Consider the following 20,542-nt stretch of genomic DNA (forward strand, 5'->3'; position numbering starts at 1 on the left):
TTCAGGTACTTCTGGATCTAAGGGGAAGGGCCTGGCATGATGGCGCAACATTCACTCTCCAACACTTTCCCTATTTAGCTATTTTTTACTCTAATAGTAGATACAATATAATGTAATGGATTTTTGGATAACTAATTATGATTGGATGTCTATTTTTAAAAGTGAAAATTTTTACCTGGTTTTTGGGCTATTACAAGTTGGTATCAAATCCTTGGTTTGAGAAAGTCAAGCACACTCTCGGGTGTGTCAGAACTCAAACTGAGGAAATGGTAGACCTTTTCTAAAGAAACAAAAGTCAAGTTGTCTGAAAATGATTTTCTCAAGTAAATAGGGAGAGGGCAATGTGCGAAATCGGCCGAGCCCAAGTAGTGTTTCTCAAAATTTAACCATGCTATTAATATATATTTCTTGGAATTGATGTTGACTTAATTATCTGCTAAGTGTATGTTTTCAAAGTTGTATATGCTTAGGGTTGCATAGCCCTAGAATGATGAAATTTGCCTTATTTCATGTTCCTTGTTTGGTTGTGGTCTTAGGGTAGAAGCTTTAGTTGACAGTCTATGTGATTCTATCTATATATAAATTGCATGCATAAGGCAACCTGTGGTGTTGATTTAGGTTTCGGGTTCTGTGAGGATTGAGAAATCCTATAATAGTCTAGGATATGTGTATGTGTTGTGTTTTGTGGGTCATGTTTTATCTGTGGTTGGGTGAATTAGAGGTGTCAGGTATGGCCTTGGGGGAAGGTATAGGTAGGTGTGGAAGGTAGTATTGGACCCTTACTACTAAAAGCACAACACCTGTACCCGAAACAAGGACAGGCCTGGAAGCTCTAAGGAGTCTGACAGGGAGGAATCCCTTTGAAATTCCTTTGTAACACCGTAAATTTCAAAACAATTTTTCGCATTTTATAAAAACATAATTCATGCATTACTCATAAAAAACATCATTGTTTTAAACTCAATTTATAACATATATTAATCCCAAGATCTCATAACATAAAAGTCCCGTGTGTGTACTGATCAGGCCGGCGCCTTCCCGCGATCCTCGCTAGTACCTGAAACACATAACACATAACACTATAAACACAAAGCTTAGTGAGTTCCCCAAAATACCATATATAACACATATCAGCCACTCGAGGCTATAACTCTGTGGGTCCGTGCACCCAAACTTTGCGAACCCTCAGGTTCTATCTCTGTGAACCTTCCGACTCTAACTCTGTAACATGCACAACATAAATCACATAGAATAATGCAATGCAACACATAACACACATATAGCATACAACACTATATCACATAACTCTGATTACCTACTCAAGGTAAAGTATAGTGAGAAGACTCACCTCGGACTCTCGTAAATCCCTGACTCGGTAGAAGTATTGCCTAGCCTCCGCCTATTCACACAAAGTAAATATCCTCATCAATATAACACTCAAGGCTAGACTCGACCCTCTATTGTCACCCTCAGAAGGGTAAAAGACTATTTTACCCCCTTCTCGACTCAAGGACTCCGTTGTTGACCAAACCCTAAAAGTCAACAAAAGTCAACGGTCAAACTTTGACCCAACTCGCCGAGTGCACTCTGGTGACTCGGCGAGTACACACATGACTCCTAACTCTTTGTCCCGCTTGGCACGTCAAGTCCCTCCCTAAACTCGACGAGTCTCATTAGACATGAATCTCGGGGCCACCCCGACTCAACTCGCCGAGTTTCAAGAACAACTCGGCGAGTACAGTCTTGAACTTCAGTCCTCTAATCCCCTTCTGGCTCACTGAGTCATCCCCCAACTCAGTAGTTCACTCACTGAATGATTAATAGGAAACCTTCATACTACTCGCCGAGTCTGTTCTTGGGACTCGGCGAGTTCATGCCATGCACACTCTCAAAACAACTTCTGAGGTCAGATCCGTCCCATACAATCATAAATCTGGCCTCCCAAGCATGATAATCACGTAAAGCTAACATCTTGGTGCTCATGCAAAGGCTTAAAGGCCTTATTTGAAGATATGACCACTAAAATGACATCCAAAACTCATAACCCCCATTAACACTCATAAAGCTCAAGGGAAAAGGGTCTCTGGACCTCTTTGGGTCCAGATCTATAGCACCAACACGGGAAGGGACCAATTACTCAATAACCTTCCTCTAAAAGGGGCTAAAAAGCCCTAACTCTAGGAATTACACCATAAACTGAAGAAGGGTCGAATGAATACCTCAAAATGAAGTCTCTAAGCCCTGGAATCACTGGATTAGCACCCTCTTCAGTCTCCTCTTGCCTTGGTCCTCTTCTATTTGCAAAAACACCAACAAATGATCAAGAAATGGCTCCTTTCCTCTCACAATTGCTCTAGCTCACTTAGGGTTTCTGTTTGGGGTCTGGTAGCCGCAAATGACGGCCATAAGGCCCCTTAAATAGGCCCCAAACCTGAGGAATTAGGGTTTCATTAAACAGCGTGGACTCGCCGAGTCCACGGGGCGACTCGTCGAGTCCATCCGTCCACACAGATAATGATTCGCGTCTCTACTCGTCGAGTCTACGCACCAACTCACCGAGTTCTTCTACAAAACTTGAAATAAAATGAATAAATATAATACCTGAATTTCCGGATGTTGCAATTCTCCCCCACTTGAATCAGACTTCGCTCTCGAAGTCTCATCCTTGAAATAGCTCCGGATGCTGCTCACGCATCTCCCGCTCTGGCTCCCAAGTCAACTCGGATCCTCTCCGATGTTACCACTGAACCTGCACCAAAGGCACCTCCTTGTTCCTCAGAACCTTGATCTTCCGATCCACAATCGCAATTGGTCTCTCCGCGTAGTTCAGGCTCGCATCCACCTGAATATCCTCTAACGGCACTACCGCCGACTTGTCGGCTATACACTTCCTCAACTGAGACACGTGGAAGGTATTATGAATCCACTCCAACTCCGCAGGTAGCTCCAAGCATTACGCTACCCTGCCCACCCTCGCGATCACTCTGAATGGCCCAATATACCGGGGCCCTAGCTTACCCCTCTTCTTGAATCGAATCACTCCTTTCCAAGGAGATACCTTCAGGAGAACATAATCACCGACCTGGAACTCAAGCTCGGATCGTCGCCTATCCGCATAACTCTTCTGGCGACTCTGAGCGGTCAACAATCTCTGCCTGAGTCGTTGTATCTGCTCTGTCGTCTGAAGCACAATCTTCGTGCTACCCATCACTCGTTTCCCTACCTCTCCCCAACAAATGGGAGTCCGACACCTCCTCCCATACAACAGCTCAAAGGGCGGCACAATAATGCTCGAATGATGGTTGTTGTTGTAGGATAACTCCGCTAAGGGAAAATACGTGTCCCAACTTCCGCCAAAATCCAACACGCATGCTCGGAGCATGTCCTCGAGCGTCTGAATCGTCCGCTCGCTCTGACCGTCAGTCTGTGGGTGGTATGCGGTACTAAAATGCAGCCTCGTACCCAACTCCTCATGGAATTTCTTCCAGAATCTGGAAGTGAAACACACATCTCGATCTGACACGATCGAGATCGACACCCCATGCCGCGATACCACCTCCCTCACGTAGACCTCTGCTAACGTTTCTGCAGAAGAACTCTCACTAACGGCGAGAAAGTGAGCGCTCTTTGTCAAACGGTCTACTATCACCCAAATCGCATCGAAACCCCTCGCCGTTCTCGGCAATTTGGTGATAAAATCCATGGATATCTACTCCCATTTCCATTCGGGGACTTCCAGTGGCTGCAACTTACCATGCGGCCTCTGATGTTCGGCCTTAACCCTACGACAGGTTAGGCACCTCTCAACAAACCACGCTACATCTCTCTTCATATAGGGCCACCAATACTCCCCCTTAAGATCCAGAAACATCTTAGTGGCCCCGGGATGGATCGAGAATCTCGATCTATGCGCCTCCTCCATCAAGATGGTACGCGTTCCTCCAACAAACGGTACCCAAATCCGACCATGGAAGGTCATAAGCCCTCTGTTATCGGTCACGAACTTTGACACCTGTCCGATAACTCGTTCTCTCTTACGGTTCTCCGGTCTTACTGCCTCAGCCTGTGTCCCTCTGATGGTGTCCAACACCGGGGTCATCACCGTCAATATCATACAAATATCCCGAATCGGGGCGCTCTCTGCCCTACGACTCAGGGCATCGGCTACCACATTAGCCTTGCCCGGGTGGTACAGGATTTCGCAGTCATAATCCTTTACAACATCCAACCATCTCCTCTGACGCATGTTCAGGTTTGGTTGATCCATCAAATACCTCAAACTCTTGTGGTCCGTGTATATCGTACACCGAACCCCATAAAGATAATGACGCTAAATCTTGAGGGCGAACACCACAGCCCCCAATTCTAGATCAGGGGTGGGATACCTTGCCTCATGGGGCTTTAGCTGTCTTGATGCGTACGCGATCACATGTCCCCTCATCAACACCACGCCCAACCCAGATATCGATGCGTCACAATACACCACGAAGTCCTCCATTCCTTCTGGAAGAGCCAACACCGGGGCTTCGCACAATCTCTGGCGAAGAGTCTCAAATGAGGCCTGCTGCTCTAGGCCCCAGCTGAACACCACACCCTTCCGGGTCAACCTGGTGAGAGGAACAACAATCTTGGAGAAATCCCTCATGAATCTCCGATAATAGCCGACCAACCCTAGAAAACTCCTGATCTCGGAAGGAGATTCCGGCACCTCCCAACTCAACACCGCCTCAATCTTGGCCGGATCAACCAAAATCCCCTTCTGGTTAACGAGGTGACCAAGGAATTGCACATCTCGTAACCAAAAATCGCACTTGGAGAATTTGGCATAAAGCCTCTCCGATCTCAGCACACTGAGGATTTCTCGCAAATGCTCCTCATGCTGCTCTCTGGATCTCAAATATACCAAAATGTCGTCAATGAACACAATCACTGATCGATCCAGCATCGGTTTGCATACCCTGTTCATGAGATCCATGAACGCTGCAGGCGCATTGGTGAGCCCGAATGGCATCACCACGAACTCGTAATGCCCATAACGAGTCCTAAACGCGGTCTTCTGGATATCCTCCTTGCGCACCCTCATCTGTTGATATCCAGATATCAGATCAATCTTGGAAAACCAAGATGCTCCATGCAGCTGATCGAACAAATCATCGATCCTCGACAGAGGATAACGGTTCTTGACCGTTAACTTGTTCAGCTCTCGATAATCTATGCACATTCGGTGCGAACCATCCTTTTTCTTCACAAAAAGGATCGGTGCTCCCCATGGTGAGCTGCTCGGCCGAATAAACCCCTTCCCCAGCAGCTCCTAAAGCTGCGAGGATAACTCCTGCATCTCTGGAGGTGCAAGGCGATAGGGTGCCTTGGCAATAGGTGCTGCCCCCGGAATCAAATCAATGCGGAACTCAACCTGCCTCTCGAGAGGCACACCCGGTAACTCCTCGGGAAAGACATCCGGGAATTCCCGCACTATCGGAATCTCCTCAACCGTACTCAGTCTCTCTGCACCAACTCTCGCATCCATCACATACGCTATAAAACCTCTACAGCCCTGCTGTAGACTCTGTCTCGCTCTAGCAGCCGAACAAAACGCTGAATCAGGACGGGTACCCTTGCCGTACACCGTAAGAACTCCCCCACTTGGGTCTCGTATAGTCACCAACTGCCGCTCGCAATCGATAACGGCTCCAAATCTGCTCAACCAATCCATGCTTACGATGACACAGACGTCCCCCATCGCAATCGGGACCAAATCAATAGGAAACTCTACACCGAAGATCTCGATTACACATCCTCAAATCACCTCTGTGGCATACACTACTCTCTCGTCGGTGATGGAGACTCTCAGAGGTCGACTCAATGCCTCTCGACTAATACTGATGTGCTGACTAAAAGCCAACGATATAAAAGATCGACTCGCACCCGAGTCAAATAACACCAAAGAAGGTACAGAACTCACAAGAAAAGTACCTACGCATATCATAATATAAGCACAAAATCTCAAACATCAAAATAAATACATGAAAGAATACATACCGGCCACGACATCGGGCGCTGTGCGGACCTCCTCCGCAGTCAACTGGAAGGCTCTCCCTCGAGCCTTCGGCATCTCACTCTTCACCGGCCGACTGTCAGAAGCTCTAATAGCCGCAGGGGCAGACCCCTGAGAAGCTCCTTATGCTGACACTCGCAGCAGCGAACACTCGGCCTTCCTGTGTCCGGTCTGGTTGCAGTGGAAACACACTGCAAACCCCTTGGGGCAGTCCTTGGTCATATGCCCCTCCTTGCCACACTTGTAGCAAGATCCAGCTCTACAAACTCCATCATGACCCTTGCCACACTTTCCACAAGTGCGGCCCTTCTGGCTCCCTGCTCTGGGATCAGCGGGCTTGGCCCGCTTGGCTGCCGGCTGGGACTGTGTCGGTCGCCGATCCCTCCCCTGAGACTCCGCCTCCTCCCTAGCCTGAGTCTCTAGCTCGATCTCCTTCTTCCAAGCATTTGCCAGAAGCTCGGCAAATGTCTGGTACGAGGAGTTCGCCACGAACTCCCGAATATCTCTCCTCAAAATACTCAAATAACGGCTCATACGTGCCTTCTTAGAAGACACGTTGTGACATCCCCATATTTATCGGCCTGAAAAGACCGATTTAATCTTTGCTTTTTAAAATAAAATCATAGAAATCTTTTTAAAAGATGTTGCAGAATTGGTCCCCAAACAAAATATGATAAAAGTTTATCAAAACCCTTCATTAAGAAGGTATATGTTTTCCATATATATATCAAAACCTCGGGATGTCATGTTCCGATACAGATCAAAAGCATAAACAAGACATTATAAGCCTTTCAACAGTTATTTACAACTACTGGCCTATAATCCAAAAATCTCTCGTTGTCCTCCGACTATGCTCGGGGTCCACTACCTGTAACATAAAAAGCCGAGTGGGTCAGGCTTGGGGGCCAGGTGAGCATATAGGGTTTTCAACCCACAATAATAATAAACTTACTAAGTTCATAAATCAACAATAAGCCTGATTACCCGTTCCCGTTATCCTCATTTTATGTCCCTAAACACTTATCACAAGGGACTTAGCCTAAAGAATATCATCGGGATGGACACTACTGCTAAGGGGTTTCCTCAGCCATACATGTCCTAAAGGCAACCATGAGGGGGATGGAGTACAGCGAATGAACACTCTTAGTTCATTAACACCTACAGGTTGCGGACCTGCTAATGTTTCCCACTGGACTGTCTAGAAATTCCGTGGTCATCATCCAAACTCCGCTAGATGACTGGATCTCAAAACACATCAAGGCCTTTCATCAATTTTATTTTATCACACATCACAATCTACCCATGCTCTACCCAACATATTTGTAGATAAAAATACTTATACAGTCTAAAACTTGTATAAAACATCAACACAACAATTACCTCAAATAAATAATTAATATATTTACACATAGCACGTATTATATGGTAAATACTTCATATCTATGTGTAAAATGAAAGTGACTATACACTCACATGATTTGATGATAATCGGGCAGCAATTCGTTTCCTAAAACGATCGTTTCTAATAAAACTGGGAGTTTTATTGAGAAACCGGGATTTGTAAAAGTCGGGCTTCGAAACCGAAAAGATAAATTTTTCGGGCTTCTCGGACACTTCGTGGGGTATTCCGGGCTTTACAATCGATACCGGGGCTTTGCGGGATGTTAAAATGAAGAAAATATGGGTTTAGGGGTTAAAAGTGGCAATTTCTTAAAATTATCCGAGAAGGCTCGTAGCCTTCTATTTATAGGGGGAAGCTTCTGATCGGACGGTCAGGAGTCTTCTGATCCGAAGGCTGAGAAGGATCGCAGGGGGGGCAGGCTCGCATGAGGTCTGCGCGTGCGAAGGAGCTGCTGGCGGCCTGTGATTGGTCCGAAGTCCGGATCCGATGAGGGAAGCTCGTGGCTTTTGCGAGGGCTCGGACACGAGGGAGAAGGCACGCGTTCGATCTTCACTGGACCACTTCGGATAGGGCCATGTGCTCAGATGACTCAGCAGCTGCGGTGACTCAGCAGTCTGGTGACTCAGCAGGACACGTGGCGCATGCGAGGCGGGGGTGACGTGGCAAAGTGTGACTATGCGAAATTTCTCGGTTTTGGCGCCAAAACTTCTAAAATCCATAACTTTCGCATACGAGCTCCGTTTTTGACGTTATTTATATGCACGCGTAGCTAGAATTACGATCTACAACTTTATGTAAAGATATCGGGCTTATCTCACACTTTAATTTTGACGCTTATTTTTATTCTTAATTAATTAAGCCCTAATAATTAAGCATAAAACACATAATTCACATAATATTCACATAATTCCTTTTCATTTCTACAAAATGAGTTACAAAGGTTAACCTAGACTATTAACTCAATAAATGCCTAGGCTAGAAACACGAGTGTTACAATTCTCTCCCCCTTAGGATGATTCCGTCCCCGGAATCACATATCACCAAACAATTGCGGGTAGCGACTCATCATGTCACTCTCCGCTTCCCAAGTGAGATTCGGTCCATTCGTATGTTTCCAGCGCACAAGCACTAAATCGACCATCTTGCGTCGTAACTTCATAGTCTTACGGTCAACGATTGCCTCAGGTTCCTCGATCAACCTCTTGTTTTCATCCAACCTTAACTCAGAAATCGGAATTATGTCGGGCACATCTCCTGTGAACTTTCTTAAATAACACACATGAAAGGTGTTATGAATACCTTCCAGTTCTTCCGGTAACTCTAGCTTGTAAGCTTGATTCCCGATCCTCTGAAGAACTTTAAATGGTCCAATAAACCTTGGACTCAACTTCCCTCTCTTACCAAATCTTATAAGTCCCTTCCACGGCGAGACTTTAAGTAAAACCGAATCTCCAACATCGAAGGATATCGGTTGTCTTTTCTTGTCAGCATAACTCTTTTGTCGATCTTGAGCAGCTAACATCCTTTCCCTTATCACTTTCAACTTTTCAGCAGTCTCACGGACTATTTCAGGTCCCATAAACTGCTTTTCCCCAGCTTCCAACCAACATGATGGCGTTCGACACTTTTCCCCATACAAATCGTGATAAGGTGCCATCTTAATGCTTGAGTGGAAACTATTATTATAGGAGAACTCTACTAGAGGTATGTGTTCATCCCAGTTACCTTGGAATTCTAGGGTATATCCTCTCAGCATATCCTCCAATGTTTGAATCGTTCGCTCGCTCTGACCATCGGTTTGCGGATGGTAAGCTGTACTCAAACACAACTTGGTACCCAATTTCTCTTGTAGACTCCTCCAAAACCTTGAGGTAAAACGGCTATCACGATCGTACACAATCGTTAACGGAACACCGTGAAGCCTCACAATTTCCTTCACGTAAGAATTCGCAAGTTTATCCATAGACCATATCTCTTTGGCCGCTATGAAATGCGCACGCTTAGTGAAGCGATCAACGACCACCCAAATCGTGTCCTGACCGTTCCTTGTTTTGGGCAGTTTAGTCACAAAATCCATGGTGATGTCTTCCCATTTACCCATGGGTACGGGTAAAGGTTCTAAACTCCCATACGGTTTCTGATGTTGTGCCTTAACCCTAGCACAAGTTACACACTCGACCACATACTTAGCAACATCGAGCTTCATCGTCGGCCACCAATAATAGGGTTTTAGGTCCCTATACATTTTTGTACTGCCGGGATGAATTGAGTACATGGTCTTGTGAGCTTCTTCCATCAGAAGATCTCTTATTCCACCTATCTTAGGTACCCAAATTCTATCTTGAAATACCTTCAACCCTTGGTTGTTTGTGCCGAACACTAACGTTTTGCCCAAACGTTCTTCCTTTCGGTCATTTTTCTCTAAAGCTACCTCTTGAGCTTTCTTTATACTTTCCACAATTGTCGAGACAACTTCAATTCTCAACGCTCTTTGCCTTTTCTTTTCAAGGTTTACCTTCCGACTGAGAGCATCAGCAACCACATTTGCTTTACCAGGGTGGTAAAGTATCTCACAGTCGTAGTCCTTGAGTAACTCTAGCCAGCGTCGTTGCCTCATGTTCAATTCCTTATGATTAAAGAGATACTGGAGACTCTTATGATCAGTGAAAAGTTTACACTTTTTGCCATAAAGATAATGCCTCCATATCTTTAGGGCGAATACTACCGCTGCCAACTCCAGATCATGAGTGGGGTAGTTCTTTTCATGTTCCTTCAATTTCCTCGATGCATACGCTATCACTTTATCCCTTTGGGTTAGAACACAACCTAACCCAACTCCAGATGCATCGCTATAAACTGCGAAGTCATCAACTCCTTCGGGCAACGAAAGAATCGGTGCTTCACACAGTCTCTTCTTCAACTTCTCAAAGGCTTCCTTATGCTTCTCATTCCAAGCATAAGTGGCTCCTTTGTGGGTCAAAGCTGTTAATGGAGTAGGAATCGAAGAAAAGCCTTGGATAAACCTTCGGTAATATCCAGCTAATCCTAAAAAGCTTCGAATCTCCGTAGGACTTTTTGGTTGTTCCCACTTCATTACAGCTTCAATCTTTGCTGGGTCAACCATTATTCCTTCTTGGTTAACAACATGACCTAAAAATTGGACTTCTGAATCCAAAATTCACACTTGGAGAACTTTGCATACAGCTTCTCCTTTTTCAGGACTTCTAGCACTTCACGTAGATGCTTTTCATGCTCCTACTTGCTTTTCGAATAAATCAAGATATCGTCTATGAATACTATCACGGATTTATCTAAGAATGGTTTACAAACCCTATTCATCAAATCCATGAAAGCTGCTGGGGCATTGGTTAGTCCGAACGACATAACCAAAAATTCATAGTGTCCATATCTCGTTCTAAAAGTAGTTTTTTCGATATCCTGCTCTCTCACCTTTAGTTGATGGTATCCCGACCTAAGATCGATCTTCGAGAAATAGCTCGAACCCTGCAACTGGTCGAACAAGTCATTGATCCTTGGCAACGGGTACTTGTTCTTTATCGTCACTTTGTTCAGCTCTCTGTAATCGATGCACATTCTCATGCTTCCATCTTTCTTCTTTACAAATAACACAGGGGCTCCCTAGGGCGATGAACTAGGTCGAATGAAACCTTTGTCCAATAACTCCTGAAGTTGTGTCATAAGTTCTTTCATTTCAGTTGGCGCTAATCGATAAGGTGCTTTCACTATCGACGTCGTTCCTGGTAACAAGTCGATACGAAATTCTACTTGTCGATCAGGGGGCAATCCGGGAAGATCTTCGGGAAAGACTTCCGGATAATCACACACCACCGGAATATTCTGCACCTCCTTCTTTTCCATCTTGGCATCGATCACGAACGCTAGATATGATGTACATCCCTTGGCCAAACACTTTCTGGCTTTCATTAGGGAAATGATTCCAGAGTTTACTCTACGTTTGTCTCCATACACCATAAACGACTCTGGCCCTGGCGGGTTTACTTTAACTATCTTCTTTCTACATAGTATTTCTGCATCATTGGCGCTAAGCCAATCCATTCCTAAAACTATGTCGAATCCATTTAACTCGATAGGCAATAATTCCTCTTGGAACTTATTCCCATCCAAGTCAATAAGGATGTTTTTCATACGATGGCTAACAGGTACAAACTTGCCACTAGCTATCTCGACTAATAAGGCATTAACTAGCCTATCTACAGGCAAAGCTAGCTTTCTACCAAATTCATGCGATATAAAGGAGTAATTGGCTCCAGAATCAAACAAAATTTGGGCAGGCAATTCGTTTACGAGAAAGGTACCTGAAGCGACATCGACTTCTTCTTTTGCATCTTCAAGTGTCATCTGAAAGGCTCTCGCCTTCGCCTTTGGTGGTAGATTGGGCTTTGCGGCATCCTTCCTCTTTGGACAGTCTTTAAGAACATGCCCTACTTCATGGCACTCAAAACATACCCTCTTGTCGGACGGACACACGTTGGCATAATGCCCAGTCTTTCCACATTTGAAGCAAGTCACCTCCTCACTACATCTCCCAGAGTGCTTTCTCTTGCACTTCTCACACCATTTCACTTCACCTCCTCCTCCTCCAAACTTCTTGGACTTAGAAAATTTGCTTTTCTTGTTGGAACCCGAAGTTCCTTCAAATTTTCTCTTTTCACCAACTTCTGCCCTCTCCAAACCCTTCTCTTTGATCTGAACCTCGACATTCTTAGCAGCCCAGATGGCGGCTTTCAAAGTGGTTGCTTGCTTAACCATCGCACTAAAGTCCGCTGGTAACCCGAGGGCAAACTTGTTGACCTTAGAGAGTTCAGTTGGAACTAGATGAGGAACTAGCTTCATCTTTTCCATAAAACTAGCAGCGTATTCAGTAACGCTCATCTTTCCTTTCTTTAAATTCTGAAACTCATTGTTGATTTCCAGAAGATCCTGTGCCGAGCAGTACTGCAATGTCAGTTGTACCACAAATTCTTCCCAAGACATCTTACTAGCTTCACCCTTGGGCATCGAATCAGCTAGTAACTTCCACCAGCTCAACACACCAGACTTTAACAGAGGAATCGCAAGTGCGGTCTTTTGTTTGTTGTTGCACTCGCAACTTTCAAACATCGTCTCCATTTCGGAGATCCAATTCATGACTTCCACCGTTGTCGGACTTCCAGATAGACACGGCGGTTTAGATGCCATGAAATCTTTGTATTTGCATCTGCGTCCATCAACTCCTCCATCCTGGTTGTTTTGTCTAACTATCGGTGGGTTGGCTTGACCAAGAGTCCCACTGTAGTTCCCTCCTACTGATTGCCCTTCATTCAATACGGGCTGTTCAACAGACATCATAGTCTCTTCCCTATGTTGTTGTAGTAATCGCCTTGTCTCCTCCATTTGGCGATCTAACATCATTTGCATCATTGCTTGTACCCCTGCGATCGTCATTGGCTCAGGTGCAGCTCCTACAACAGGTACTTGCTCAACTACTTGAGGTTGAGGCTGTTGATCCCTGTTTCCTTTTGCATTTACAGCTCCACTACGAGTTATGGCCATTACAATCTATATAACGAATAAGGCGAATTTAGGTCTTTATCCTTGTTAGACATTTCAATTCCCTTATCACTCCGAAACGTTTACATGTTAGTTCTAATCTTGTAATCATACGCTTAGAATCCTACACACATAAGGTTTCCAGATCCGGTCGGTAACAGACCATAGATCCGAACAAATAATGGCACACATGGCAAACACATAGCATTTAGCACATAAGGGCATTTTAGGCATCTTCCCTAAAATAAACTAGTGCTCGTGTCTAAAATATGGTAGACACTCATCTCACAATCATCACTTAGCATTCTAAGTTCAAGTCTAGAAATTCTACAATTTCTTAGTTCGCTTAAACTAATGCTCCGATACCAACTGTGACATCCCCATATTTCTCGGCCAGAAAAGACCGATTTAATTTATGCTTTTTAAAATAAAATCAGAGAAATCTTTTTAAAAGATGTTGCAGAATTGGTCCCCAAACAAAATATGATAAAAGTTTATCAAAACCCTTCATTAAGAAGGTATATGTTTTCCATATATATATCAAAACCTCGGGATGTCATGTTCCGATACATATCAAAAGCATAAACAAGACATTATAAGCCTTTCAACAGTTATTTATAACTACTGGCCTATAATCCAAAAATCTCTCGTTGTCCTCTGACTATGCTCGGGGTCCACTACCTGTAACATAAAAAGCCGAGTGGGTCAGGCTTGGGAGCCAGGTGAGCATATAGGGTTTCACAATAATAATAAACTTACTAAGTTCATAAATCAACAATAACCCTGATTACCCGTTCCCGTTATCCTCACTTTATGTCCCTAAACACTTATCACAAAGGACTTGGCCTAAAGAATATCATCGGGATGGACACTACTGCTAAGGGGTTTCCTCAGCCATACATGTCCTAACGGCAACCATGAGGGGGATGGAGTACAGCGAATGAACACTCTTAGTTCATTAACACCTACAGGTTGCGGACCTGCTAATGTTTCCCACTGGACTGTCTAGAAAGTCCGTGGTCGTCATCCAAACTCCGTTAGATGACTGGATCTCAAAACACATCGAGGCCTCTCATCAATTTTATTTTATCACACATCACAATCTACCCATGTTCTACCCAACATATTTGTAGATAAAAATACTTATACAGTTTAAAACTTGTATAAAACATCAACACAACAATTACCTCAAATAAATAATTAATATATTTACACATAGCACGTATTATAAGGTAAATACTTCATATCTATGTGTAAAATGAAAGTGACTATACACTCACATGATTTGATGATAATCGGGCAGCAATTCGTTTCCTAAAACGATCGTTTCTAATAAAATCGGGAGTTTTATTGAGAAACCGGGATTTGTAAAAGTCGGGCTTCGAAACCGAAAAGATAAATTTTCCGGGCTTCTCGGGCACTTCGTGGGGTATTCCGGGCTTTACAATCGATACCGTGGCTTTGCGGGATGTTAAAATGAAGAAAATATGGGTTTAGGGGTTAAAAGTGGCAATTTCTTAAAATTATCCGAGAAGGCTCGCAGCCTTCTATTTATAAGGGGAAGCTTCTGATCGGACGGTCAGGAGTCTTCTGATCCGACAGCTGAGAAGGCTCGTAGGGTGGGAGGCTCGCATGAGGTCTACGCGTGCGAAGGAGCTGCTGGCGGCTTGTGATTGGACCGAAGTCCGGATCCGATGAGGGAAGCTCGTGGCTTCTGCGAGGGCTCGGACACGAGGGAGAAGGCACGCGTCGGATCTTCACTGGACCACTTCGGATAGGGCCATGTGCTCAGATGACTCAGCAGCTACGGTGACTCAGCAGCCTGGTGACTCAGCAGGATACGTGGCACATGCGAGGCGAGGGTGACGTGGCAGAGTGTGACTATGCGAAATTTCTCGGTTTTCGCGCCAAAACTTCTAAAATCCATAACTTTCGCATACGAGCTCCGTTTTTGACGTTCTTTATATGCACGCGTAGCTAGAATTATGATCTACAACGTTATGTAAAGATATCGGGCTTATCTTACACTTTAATTTTGACGCTTATTTTTATTCTTAATTGATTAAGCCCTAATAATTAAGCATAAAACATATAATTCACATAATATTCACATAATTCCTTTTCATTTCTTCAAACTGAGTTACAAAGGTTAACCTAGACTATTAACTCAGTATAAATGACTAGGCTAGAAACACGAGTGTTACACACAAGCTCAGGGCAGAACATCGCCCTCTCATGAAACATCCTGGTGATAACCGTAACAGACTCCGTACCCTGCTTGAGGGTCAAAAACTCCTGTGCCAACCGATCCCGTTCCACCGAGGGAACGTACTCATCACGAAACATGGTGGTGAGCCTCTCCCAGGTCACCGCAGCAAGCTCTATTGGAGAATAGTGTGCTGTCGTGAACTTCCACCAGTCCTTCGCCCCAAGGCGAAGCTGGTTCAGTGCAAACCGAACCCTCAAGTGCTCCGGGCACGAGCAGGTATAGAAACACCCCGCAATTCCAGATACCCATCTCATCGCTGCAATCGGATCCTGCGTCCCATCAAACTCTGGTGGCTTCGTGTTGCTGAACTCCCTGAACAACAACGAGTCACCCCCCTGCGGCCTAGCAGCAGCGACGACTGCGGTGGCCGCTGCAACAACAGCCTCAGAAAGAGCGGCATAATGCTTGTCAAAAGTCTCAATCAGCATGGTCTTGATAGACCCGAACATCTCTAGTATCTCTGCCCTGATGGCCGCAGCCACCTCCTCATGGATGATCCGGCGGATCTCCTCATCACTAGTCTTGCTGCTCTCTGGCGCATGACGTGTCCTCACCATGATCTACCTTTGAAATACAACATACGATATATTAGAAACTCACTCGAGCATACTCGCACTCGATAACTCATCCCTCCTTGATCCCTGGCATCCTGAAGATTCTTACTTGAACTGTACACTGTCCCGGTGTTTTCAGTAGTACGCGCCCAATACTACCGTCCACACCGTGTCGGTATACACCCCAAGTCCTCCTCCTAGGATCCCAAGTCCCAAGTACTCTATTATGCACAATCCATTCTCTAACAGATCTCTAATAAGCTCCTCACTGCTACCTACTCACTCTCAAGCATCACATAGCAGCTCTCCTCCCTCTAGGCTAAGGCATCCCAAATCAGGCCACTCTAGTCCTAATAGGAATACCTAGCTCACTCTAGCACGAGAATACATCATATCAATCTCATAAACATATAACATAAGGGTATTTTGGGAAATCACCGTTCGGGCGGTGACTGATCGTACACACGACTCTGCTCTGTGTTATCCAAAAATCTTTCTCTTTTTAGAAAACATGGTCTCTTTTGAAAATATTTCTCAAATCCTCAGTTTGAGTTCAAATACGCCCGAAGGTGTACTCGAATCCCTCAAACCAAGGCTCTGATACCAACTTGTAACACCGTAAATTTCAAAAAAAAAAATTCGCATTTTATAAAAACATAATTCATTCATTACTCATAAAAACATCATTGTTTTAAACTCAATTTATAACATATATCAATCCCAAGATCTCATAACATAAAAGTCTTGTGTGTGTACTGATCAGGCCGGCGCCTTCCCGCGATCCTCGTTGGTACCTGAAACACATAACACATAACACTGTAAGCACGAAGCTTAGTGAGTTCCCCAAAATACCATATATAACACATATCAGCCACTCGAGGCTATAACTCTGTGGGTCCGTGCACCCAAACTCTGCGAACCCTCAAGTTCTATCTCTGTGAACCTTCCGGTTCTAACTCTGTAACATGCACAACATAAATCACATAGAATAATGCAATGAAACACATAACACACATATAGCATACAACACTGTATCACATAACTCTGATTACCTACTCAAGGTAAAGTATGGTGAGAAGACTCACCTCGGACTCTCGTAAATCCCTAACTCGGTAGAAGTATTGCCTAGCCTTCGCCTATTCACATAAAGTAAATATCCTTATCAATATAACACTCAAGGCTAGACTCGACCCTCTATTGTCACCCTCAGAAGGGTAAAAGACTATTTTACCCCCTTCTCGACTCAAGGACTCCGTTGTTGACCAAACCCTAAAAGTCAACAAAAGTCAACGGTCAAACTTTGACCCAACTCGCCGAGTGCACTCTGGTGACTCGGCGAGTACACACGTGACTCCTAACTCTTTGTCCCGCTTGGCACGTCGAGTCCCGCCCTAAACTCGACGAGTCTCATCAGACATGAATCGCGGGGCCACCCCGACTCAACTCGCCGAGTTTCAAGAACAACTCGGCGAGTACAGTCTTGAACTTCAGTCCTCTAATCCCCTTCTGACTCACTGAGTCATCCCCCAACTCGGCAGTTCACTCACTGAATGATTAATGGGAAACCTTCATACTACTCGCTGAGTCTGTTCTTGGGACTCGGCGAGTTCATGCCATGCACACTCTCAAAACAACTTTTGAGGTCAGATCCGTCCCATACAATCATAGATCTGGCCTCCCCAAGCATGATAATCACGTAAAGCTAACATCTTGGTGCTCATGCAAAGGCTTAAAGGCCTTATTTGAAGATATGACCACTAAAATGACATCCAAAACTCATAACCCCCATTAATACTCATAAAGCTCAAGGGAAAAGGGTCTCTGGACCTCTTTGGGTCCAGATCTATAGCACCAACACAAGAAGGGACCAATTACTCAATAACCTTCCTCTAAAAGGGGCTAAAAAGCCCTAACTCTAGGAATTACACCATAAACTGAAGAAGGGTCGAATGAATACCTCAAAATGAAGTCTCTAAGCCCTGGAATCACTAGATTAGCACCCTCTTCAGTCTCCTCTTGCCTTGGTCCTCTTCTATTTGCAAAAACACCAACAAAGTATCAAGAAATGGCGCCTTTCCTCTCACAATCGCTCTAGCTCACTTAGGGCTTCTCTTTGGGGTCTGGTAGCCGCAAATGACGGCCATAAGGCCCCTTAAATAGGCCCCAAACCTGAGGAATTAGGGTTTCATTAAACAACATGGACTCGCCGAGTCCATCCGTCCACCCAGATAATGATTCGCGTCTCTACTCGGCGAGTCTACGCACCAACTTGCTGAGCTCTTCCACAAAACTTGAAATAAAATGAATAAATATAATACCTGAATTCCCGGATGTTACATCCTTATCAATTGCTTTTATGTTGTATTTTCAGTTGAGGATGGTGATGACTACATGAAGAGGTTCAGGTTCAGGATCAGTTTCAGGCTCTGGTGCAGAGTCGACGGATGAGAGATTGCACGAGCATATTGCAGCTGAGGTTACACGCGGCATCCTTGATGCTACCTCGGTGATTTTTGGTACTGTCAAGGAGGGGATCCTGGAGATTATGGAGGAGAGAATGAGGTCTTCTTGAGCCGAGATTGCTTCGGGTTAGATTAGGGCTCAAACTCCTTCATTTTGGGAGTTCAAGGCATGTGGAGCACCTGAGTTCTGTGGGGTTAAAGACCTCATCACTAGTCAACGCTGGATTGCTGACATGGAGAATGCTCAGCGCATGAACTTTTTCCCCGAGGCGGAAAATGTGGGATTCACGTCCTGTATGCTTAGGGATCGGGCACGAGACTGGTGGGAGGAGGTTACGCAAGAGGTTGGGTCCGTAGGTGTGACATTAATGACATGGGAGGAGTTTGTTCAGAGGTTTGATCGGGAGTTTACACCAACCATTGAGGTGCAACAGTTGGTGAGGGAGTTCCAGGACCTTCACTAAACTACTGAGTCTGTGGGGGAGATTACCGCCAAATTCAAGGAGAGGGCACTACTGGTCCCACAGTACGTTGCAGATGAGGAGATGAGGAAGACGAGATATCATGCTATGCTGAGGGATGATATCTGGGAGTTTGTGAGCTTCTTAGGGTGCAGGGCCCTAAATGACATGATTAAGAACGCCCGTGAGAAAGAAATCGAGTTGGAGCTCTGGATAAAGCGGAAGCAAGAGCAGGTTCAGATAGCAATGGGTCGGGCTAAGAAGCCTAAGACCTTTGATCCTCCTAGCAGAGGCCAAAAGGGCCAGGGCCGTTGTGCCAAGTGTAGAAAGTTGCATAGTGGAGCCTGTTGGGTAGCAGGCTCGGTATGCTATGTTTGTGGCCAGCCGGGCCACATAAGCAGGGAGTGCCCCAAGAAGGGCTTGATTTTTGCTTCCACTGGAACCAGACCGACGATAAAAAGGTTGATTGCTCGAGATTTTCTAGTGGGGCAGTGGTGGAGCCTATGCTAGCCACCTTGAGGATTACTAATGGACACCAAGGTAAGATGGAGGCTCCTGCAGAGAAGAGTATAGTGATCTAGTTGACCACTGATGAGGCCTGTGTAGCATCGGATGTTGTTACGGGTATGTGTCTTATCTTTTTCTTTTAATGCTTTCTTGTTATGCTTATGTTGTCATGATTTTGTATAGGGACCTTTTTGTTCAATGTATTCTCGGCTCATGTTCTTTTTTATTCGGGGGCTACCCAATCATTTGTATCTCTTGCGCTTAGCAAGAAGTTTTGAGATGCTCCGAGGACTTTGGATTCCCCTATTGAGGTGGAGATTATGGATGACCGTACTGTGAGCGGTGCGAGTGTATTTTGGAGGAGTATTCTGAACATGTTCGACGAGAGGTTTCCTATCGACTTGGTATTGATTCCTTTAAGGGGGTTGAAGGTAATCATTGGGATGTATTGGTTGGGACCCAATGGAGTTGTGATCAAATGTGAGCGCCAGTTGGTGAGGGATTGAACCCTAAGTGGGGGAGAACTGGTCATTCATGGACACGGAGCTTCGCATGGGCCAGCTCTCTATTCAGTTGCAAGGGCTAGTGGCTTCTTCAGCAGAGTTATTCTAGGTTTCTGGCTTATGTTTCAGATATGAGGGTGGAGACCACGACAGAGTTGAGCAGAGTATCGATTATGCATGATTTTCCAGATGTTTTTTCAGAGGAGTTGTCTAGAGTACCTCCCGAGAGGCAGGTTGAGTTCCTGATTGATTTGATACCTGGTCTGGGTCCAATAGCCAAGGCGCCATATCGCTTAGCTCCGCCTGAGATGCAGGAGTTGTCTACGCAGCTGTAGGAGCTGCTAGACAAGGGTTTTATTCGTTCGAGTAGTTCCCTATGGGGGGCACCGATCCTGTTTGTAAAAAAGGATGGGTCATGACACGTGTGAAATAGTACTAGTTTTAATCCTACTAATTTAGACACAAAACAAACACACGAAAGGTAGTGTACCTATTGATTAGCAATATAGTTCAAGCAAGTAGGTTATCGAACACTGGGAACGGTAACAATTAAAATATATACTAGTATTACCTAAATAAAGCAATTAATTAAAATGGGGGGTTTTCTCTAGTTTTGCAAGACTAGAAACTTAAATAACTTCCTAAACACTTAAACCAAAAACAATTAGCAGCTAAGGAGAAACAAAAAGACAACTAGATTCAAACAATTTAAAGAGACTTTTGTTTAGATCCGATTCACTTATTCCTATGGTTGATTT

Source organism: Lactuca serriola, chromosome 9 (genome assembly GCF_051521515.1).
Source record: "Lactuca serriola cultivar US96UC23 chromosome 9, Lser_US96UC23_V15, whole genome shotgun sequence".
NCBI classification, from domain to species: Eukaryota; Viridiplantae; Streptophyta; class Magnoliopsida; order Asterales; family Asteraceae; genus Lactuca; species Lactuca serriola.